This window comes from Hordeum vulgare, chromosome 7H (assembly GCF_904849725.1).
Source record: "Hordeum vulgare subsp. vulgare chromosome 7H, MorexV3_pseudomolecules_assembly, whole genome shotgun sequence".
In the NCBI taxonomy this organism is placed as follows: Eukaryota; Viridiplantae; Streptophyta; class Magnoliopsida; order Poales; family Poaceae; genus Hordeum; species Hordeum vulgare.
This window is the reverse complement of record NC_058524.1, coordinates 28,186,046-28,194,705: the sequence shown is the minus strand read 5'-3', so window position 1 is coordinate 28,194,705 and position 8,660 is coordinate 28,186,046. Positions and strand designations below refer to the sequence as shown.

Genomic DNA, 8,660 nt, shown 5'->3' with positions numbered 1-8,660 from the left:
GAAAAGACTAAATATTTTGATCTGTGCAAAAGTAACAAAATTGAACATCAAATGTTACCCTGAAACGTCATCCTAAATTTGTTATTTTCACCGCTGAAACACTGCTGTTCCGTTTTGTATGAAAATTGCCAGGCATGTTTCTTATACTAACACGGACATCTGTAAAAAAAAAATCAGAAAATTTTGAATTTTTTAAACATTTTTATGGTACTGTTCATGTTGGAGCTAGCATATGTTCCCAGAAGTCAAAACACCCTCCCGGAGTGTATCCGGCTACCTAGCTACTCCTGCTATGTATACTAGTAACAACGTGCGGAGGAACGTGTCAAGGGGAAGGACGTGTTCAACGGCATGCAGCCACCCTCCTCCAACCCTGGCCCGGCCAACACACACGTACGGTTCATTTTTCTTTATTCCGGCAAACACAGACAACATGCATGCATGCTTTGACTCCATCTCTTTATCCAACCCTGGCCTGGCCGTATATAAAGCACCACCATCTCTCTCTGGCTGGCTCCATCTCACACGTACGGTCACACCACACGCCCCGACGACGGCACGCGCGCGCATCGATCACCGGCCGTGGAGCGGTGGCCGACGTACGCTAGCTCCGATCATCATGGGTTGCTCGCTTGTTGCATGTAAGAGTTTTTCTTGCCCTTTCTACTGATTCATAGGAGCAACTCTACAAGACTCGTCGCATTTGGGATTGCCATTCATTATCTTATAACAAGCCTCGAGAAATTTACATAAAGTGTGCATTCATTCGTTGTTACTTCCTCTGTTTCAAAATAACAGTACAAAGTTGAGTCATTTATTTTGAGACGGATGGAGCATGTGACAACCAAAACCTATGTAAAGTGATGCATAAGATGTAAAGTGATGCATAATGGTTTGGAGGCTGCTGGGCTTGTGCATAAATACAGAATCATCAAACAGTTGCCTCCATAACTTTTGTTTTGTTTGCTTCTAATTTCCAGAGCCAATTTTAAACGACATTTAACATAACCGAACACATGTATCAACACGACAACTTAATCATCAATTACTATATTAATAGCCACAATCCATCACTTTACATAGATTTTTCGACTTGCAATATTGTTAATGAGGAACATTTTCAAAATATGCAATGTCCCTATTCGGTACTGCTAGATACTACTACCTACACTCGTCCCTCGGCGGCGGCGCCACCGTCTAGTCATCGTCCATGTAGTAGTCAATGGCTGCTGTTAATGTTGTGAGTGGTGACCGTGCTGGTGCTGTCAACCATGACACGCTAGGAGCCTAGGACGACGACCATTAGGTGTTGGGAGTGGCAATTGCCAACGTTGATGAGGTCGACGGCTAGTGTTGCAAGGACTGAGCAGCAACCACCAGTACTGGTGAAGGTGACCACCATAGCTATAATGGTACCCACCAGAGTTCAATGCATTTCAAACAACAACAATAAACCACTTGATGGTGACGATGACGATCTCAAGTGTATGGTGAAACCTAGTGCTACCGAAGGCTACCACATGTGTTGTGATCGTACCAATGTGGTTCACAGCGACCATGGATGTTTGCGATAATGAGCAAGGCGCTCCTAAAGGTGATCACCCAGTGTTGGCGACTCTGACCACAAGTGATGTGAAGACGTTGTTGTTCTCTTGTTGTTCTAGGCCCGTTGATGGCGTCGATTAATGTTGCGAACAAAGGGTTGTGCTACCGTGAGTGACGAAAAATGCTGGCGAAAGCGTCGAGTGTGATGTCCCGAGGATGGCTAAATGTTGCGAGGGACGGTCTACATCATAGACGTCGACACAATGTGTCTCGAAGCTTGTACGTGCAATTAGATAGTGTAGAACGTGACTGGCAGAGCATTGCCACTATAGAATCCCTTCTCACGACTCCTTTGAACCAGAGGAATTTCATGAGATTGTTTGCAGGATTAGAATCCCAAGGAATTTTTCTTTTGATTCGTAGGATTTGATACTATAGAATTTTTTCATAAAAAATCTAGCATCCACTTCAATTTCTTAATACATTTTTTTTCTGTGACATCAAACACTCTCTAGTTCACATTCATGTAGGTTGTTAAACTCTTATAGAATTGAAGTGGACAATGTCACTTCAATATTGTATTGTTTTTTCTGTTTATGCATTTTAGAAATTCATGCAAATCAGAAAGTCCTTAAGTAGGAAGTGATACCATTATGTCACTTTGTAAATGACTGATGTATCCCGAAAGGCGAGCTAACACCCATCCGGACGAGTGTGTGTCTTGCTTGCTATGAGACACAAGATTGTGTCGCCTACAACGAGCAGGTAGTGGGCCGGCCCAGTAACCATGTGTTTCATAATGCTGATGTCATATAGACATGATGTGCATAATATTTTTTAAAACTTTGTTTATATTTTAGAAAAACTAAATACATGTATTACGAAATTATAATTTAGTTAATATATGACATTTCAAAAATATTCATGTGTTTTAGAAAGAAAAATGTACATGACAGGTGTAACAATCTTATACAATCTCAAAATATTATTGTATAAAAAAATGAACAAAAATGTTTCGTACTATTTAAACACAATGTTCACACGTTTCAAAAATAATGTACGGAATTTACAAAAAAAAGTTTGCATAGTTAATTGTTTTTTCACCATTCAAATAGAATGTTGCAACGTGTATTTGACAAAATCTGAACACATATTAAAAAATGTTGAAAACATGTATTCAGAAAATGCCAAACAGATATAGAAAATAGTTTAGATATATACTCTATCCGTCCGAAAATACTTGTAATGGAAATGAATATATCTAGATGTATTTTTGTTTTAGATACATTCATTTTTATCTATTTGTATGACAAGTAATTCCGGACGAAGGGAGTAAAACAAATACAATGTGTGTGTGTGCGCGTGGAAAAATAGACATCAAAACATAGATTTGAAAAGTGTTAATCATGCATTTATTTATTTTAAATATTTCACACTGTATTTAAAAAATGTAGAATGCGTATGAAAAAACTAGCATGTGTTAGAATAAAAAAGAAAAATTAAAATATTAACAAAAAATAAGCAAAAGGCCGAAGTAAAAACATAGAAAAAAAGGAGCAGAGTATAGGAAAAAAAGGAAGACAAGAAAAAACGGAACAAACCTCGAAGAAATCGATGCTTAAACAGTGAAAAAACAAATAAAAACCACAGAAAAAAAATACTCGCGCTCAGCACAGTATTGGGACGGCATTTGAATCGATGCTTAAACAGTGAAATAGGCGCTCGCTGTAGGCGATTGAATCGGAACATAGCTCTCGCGTCTCCACCCGACCTGAGCGAAGTGACCCCCACCCGCCATCGCCGCCTCGCCGGCGAGATGCCTGCCGCCGCCGACGGAAAGGCCCGCTCCATCTGCGGACAACCACCTCAGGGTCCTGCTCCACCACTGGGGGGGGGGGGGGGGGGGGGGTCCCCGCAGCCGGAGATCTGCCTCCTCCAGCCGGCGTCGGCGTCGGCGGCGCCGCCGCCACGTGGGATCCGAGTATCCATCGCTACCCGCGGGCGTCGCCTTTGGGCGCTATCCGCTCTCCTCCGCGCTGTTGTGCGCTCAGGGCTACCAGCGAACCCTAGCCTAGCTGTACAGTGCAATGGAGCGCACAGTATAGATAATTCTCTGAAATGCTTGGGCCGAGATGGAGACTTCAGAGTAATGTCATGGAAGGGGTATTTATTATCTACTCGTATAGTCGTATGCTAGATTAGGATTTCATTAATTATAACATGTATCCAGCCCAGGTAGAACGGTATTTATATGAGAACTCTTGTTCACTGCCTACAGGTCAGAAGCTCTTACTACTTGTTGCCGCCACCCTACTCCTACACCAGAGTAGTGCATCCTCTGGGAGCATCAGCATGGCACGGCCTGGCTGCCCAGATAAGTGTGGCAACACCAGCATCCCGTTCCCGTTTGGCATCGGAAAAGGCTGCTTCCAAGAACCCTTTAATGTCACATGCAATGGGACCGGCGCATATCTGGGCTCAAACGGACTTAGGGTACTGGACATCGCTCTTACCTTGGGTGAGGTTCGTGTTCAGAATCCACATATAGCAACACGATGCAACTTCAGCAATGGCAGCAATAGCACCAGTGGTTTCGACGTCTTAACCCTTGATCCTTTTCATACGGTTTCCAACACCAAGAACAAGTTGACATCAATCGGCTGTGGTGGACTTGCAATGGTTGTGGGACAAGCCAAGGGCAAGAACCAGCTTGAGTACCTCACCGCTGACTCATGCATTTCATCCTGCATGGACGTAAGCAGCATCGGTAATGGCACAGAGTGCTCTGGCATTAGGTACGGGGTTATAATTGCGCATAAATAGAAATCTTTTTCGTACTTCTTTATGCCAGTCATATAAGTCCATGTAGAGTACAGTTTGTACAGGTATCATGTAGCAAAGGAATGGTGAGATGGCACAATATGTGGAACTACTTTTTTAGCCAAATATGGGCAATGCCACCAGTTGAACTAATGGAACCGTCATGATTTTCAGGCACATCCGCCGGTGTCGTCTTCCTCATGGTTTGCATGTTCACTCTACGGGCTGAGTATCAGAAAAGGAAGCTGGCGAAAGAGAAGGAAAGATTCTTTGATCAGAATGGTGGTCAGATACTGTACCATCAAATTATGTCAAAGCAGGTCGATACATTGATGATATTCACGCATGAAGATCTAAAGAAGGCCACGAATGATTTTGATGAGAGCAGAGAAGTGGGCAGGGGTGGTCATGGCACTGTCTACAAGGGCGTTCTTAAGGATAACAGGGTAATAGCTGTCAAACGCTCCAAGATCATGAATGTAGCCGAAACTGATGAATTTGTGCAGGAGATTATCATCCTTTCACAGATCAACCACCGGAATGTGGTCAGGCTTCTAGGGTGCTGCTTAGGTGGAAGTCCCCATACTGGTCTATGAATTCATCCCGAACGGCACTCTTTTTCAGTTCATCCATCGTAACCATGGGAGTCCACCCCCCTCGCTGGACACCCGGCTCAGGGTCGCTCAAGAATCTGCTGAAGCACTCGCATATTTGCACCTGTCCATGAACCGCCCCATAGTGCACGGAGATGTCAAGTCCATGAACATTCTCTTGGATGAAAACTACATGGTGAAGGTGACTGACTTTGGGGCATCAAGGACACTCCCCAAGAATGAGGTTCAGTTCATGACATTGGTGCAGGGGACCCTGGGTTACCTGGATCCCGAGTACCTGCAGGAGCGGCAGCTCACGGAAAAGAGCGACGTCTACAGCTTTGGTGTTGTGCTCTTGGAGTTGATAACGGGGAAGACGGCCATATATCATGATGGCCCCAAGGAAGGCAAGAGCCTCGCGTCGTGCTTCCTGCTCGCGATGAAGGAGGACAGTCTTCATGGCATCCTGGACGCGAGCATACTAAGCTTCGGGATGGAGACGCTGCTGAGAGAAATCGCCGAGCTTGTGAGAATGTGCTTGAGCACAAGGGGGGAAGAGAGGCCTTCCATGACCCAGGTGGCCGACAAGCTGAAGGTTCTGCGAAGCACCTGGAGGGAGAAATTGGTCTGACGCACGGCGAGGCTGAGCGTTTGGTCGTGTCCTCGTCACCTGCAGCTTTGGCGTTTCATGATCCTCCGTCATCGGTCATGTTCTCGACGGGGCCCCACATGTCTGGAATAGGTATAGATACACCCAGATGATAGTTTCAGATGATTGTTAATTTGTTACACGAGTAATGCTACACCTACAAAGGCTTACGTAAAGATTTTACGTATAAACTGATGTGTAAGATTGTGATTGGTAATTGAGGGATGAGGGGCCCCACCCCCACTGAAAATCAGGGGGGGGGGGGGGGGGAGAGAAGAGTTAGTTTGGAAGGTTAAGTAAATCTTTATAAGTTTTTGTAGGTCTAGCATTTTTGTTTGTTACACCATGCCAAGAGTATGGCTTGCGGTATGCTGTCCACATTTTGTCCTGTATTTGTGGTACCAAGTACTATTATTAGTGTAGAAGTAGGTATTGGTTATTGCAACGTATATGCCCTATGTTTGTTACGGAATATTTGACCTTTGTTTCTTGTGTCTTGTTGCTTTTCATTCATGTCATTCCGCGATTGCTCTGCAATTATTTTGAAATTTTGACCTTAGTTTTGACTTTTGAAATTTTGAAATTCAAATAAGTTGTGCCGGAATGAAAAGGGCAATTACTACAAAAGGAAGCAAATGTCAGGTACTCCCATGCATTTTTAAAGAATGAGAACAGAGGGGAGACTCCCTCGTCTCGTCTTATTCTTATAGGAGATGAGAAGATTTGAACCGGGGCCGGCGACAACAACCTTTGTGTTGTCTATCACTCCATCCAGAAGAGCTTCTTGCTCCCATCTACTTGCTCTGTTTCTAAACATAAACCTTTTCAGAGATTTTACTATAGACTACATACGAAACAAAAAATATATATACTCTAAAGTATGTCTATATACATCTGTATCTAGTAACCACATGATGCGGTCCTATCCTTATTTTGGCGCGAGGGCCTCGACAGGGATAAAAACGCATTTCGTCGTTTCGTAAGAATGGATATCGTTACAAATACATGTACTGAAAAGATATAAGGAGTTGTCTTACACTCGCCACAAGCTACATAAGAGTCGCATCAATACAATATATACAATCATCATGAAGAAGAGCAGGGTCCGTCTACGGACGAAAACAAACGGTAAAAGAACGACGACCATCCTTGCTATCCCAGGCCGCCGGCCTGGAACCCATCCTAGATCGATGAAGAAGAAGAGGAAGAAACTCCAAATAGCACAATCAACGCGCTCACGTCAAAGTAACTCTATACATGTACCTGCAACTGGTGTTGTAGTAATACGTGAGCCACAGGGGACTCAGCAATCTTATTTCCAAAGGTATCAAGACTAGCAAAGCTTAATGGGTTAGGTATGGTTAAGTGTTGAGGCTACAACAAGCGACTAAGCATTTATTTGAGGTGGCTAACTTACGAGTACAAAAATAAAAAGGGGGTGATCTACGCATAACGGACGTGAACTAGTAATGATCAAATGAATGATCATGAACACCTACTTACGTCAGACATAACCCCACCATGTCCTCGATGAGAGAAGGAGCTCACGAAAGAGACAATCACGGTTACACACTTAGTTGGCAAGTTTTTAATTAAGCTTACTTCAAGTTATCTAGAACCGGATGTTAAACAAAGTTTCCACGTTGCCACATAACCGCAGGCACGGCTTTCCGAAATATTTTACCCTGTAGGGGTGCTCCAACTAGTCCATCACAAACTACCACACGCTGCGCCTGAATGACCTCGATCAGGGAAACCCGTGATCTCCTCGGGTTCCTATTGGAAAACCTAAACCTCGAGATAACCCAAAGCATCCTCGGAATCCCTCGCACAAGACGCTCGAGAAAGGTAAAACAAGTCCAGCAAGGCCGCCCGACGTGTCGACGATCCCGATAGGAGCCGCGTATCTCGTTCTTAGGACACGACGAATAAGCACAGTGTACGGTGGCCTGATAGACATCACCCGAGTTGCCCCAGGTTGGCCCCGCAAACGGCTCTGTTTTGGACTAGCACCATCAGCACTGGCCCTCCCTGTATTATGTTGAATTACTCCTCAGGTTCATGACGCCCAATGTTTTTAAGTATTAAAAGAATTATCATGTTGGGCAAATGTAGTACCAATGTTGGTCCTTGCCAAATGAGCTTTATCCCAAAACGAGAATCTAGGGGGTCCCCATAACAACCCCAAGCATGTTAGGAGCGCTCATTTATGGAACATAACACCGGTAGCCGAAACTAAGGCGGCAAAGGTGGAAGAAAACACCAGGATAGAAAGCCAAGCCTTTCACCTTTACCAAGTATATAGGTGCATTAAATTAAATAGCATTGATATGGCGATATAACAAGGAACCCATGTGTCACATGGAAGCAACTGCACCTACAACTATCAATGCTAACATATGGTTAAGCAAGCGGTAACGTAGCCAATCAGTGGTTTGCTAGGTTGTAAACAGGTTGAAGGTTTCATGGCAATGTTGAGAGACATATTAAACAGGTGGTAGGCAGCGAGACATAGCGAAACAAACGAGAGAACTAGCATGGCAATGATAGTAATGGTATCTAGGGAAATGATCATCTTGCCTGAGATCCTGCTTGGAAGAAGAATGACTCCGTTAAGCAGAAAAACCGACGTAGTCGAACGGGTCCTCACATTCCGACACGCTTGCGGAACTCTATCGAGACGAAGCAAACCCAAAACAAGAATCAACACACGACAAAAACACGATATGATGCACCTCCTAATATGATGCATGATCAATTTTAAATATGCAAGGCATGACATGACAATTCACATAGTCAAACGCTACACATTAAGTGAAGCTCAATATGCAACGAGTTGCATATTGACGCAACTCCACATTTAATTATTTAGTTCACTCTCATTTATTTATATGACAATATTAAATATTGTTAAACATGACAAGAGGTGAAGCACAAATTAATCTACCTATCTAGGCATTTTAAACGAGGCCGAAAACGACATATAGCATGTCCAAAATGACCCCACGTTTTAAATTCTAAATCTGTCCAGATCTGTCTTAATCATATTTTAT

The 8,660-nt window shown here is 43.6% G+C and overlaps 1 pseudogene; it reads left to right on the top strand.

Annotated features, from left to right (window-relative positions):
- Window positions 1-3,361: 3,361 nt before the first annotated feature.
- On the top strand, window positions 3,362-5,720 carry LOC123408106 (annotated as a pseudogene).
- The last annotated feature ends 2,940 nt before the right edge of the window (window positions 5,721-8,660 follow it).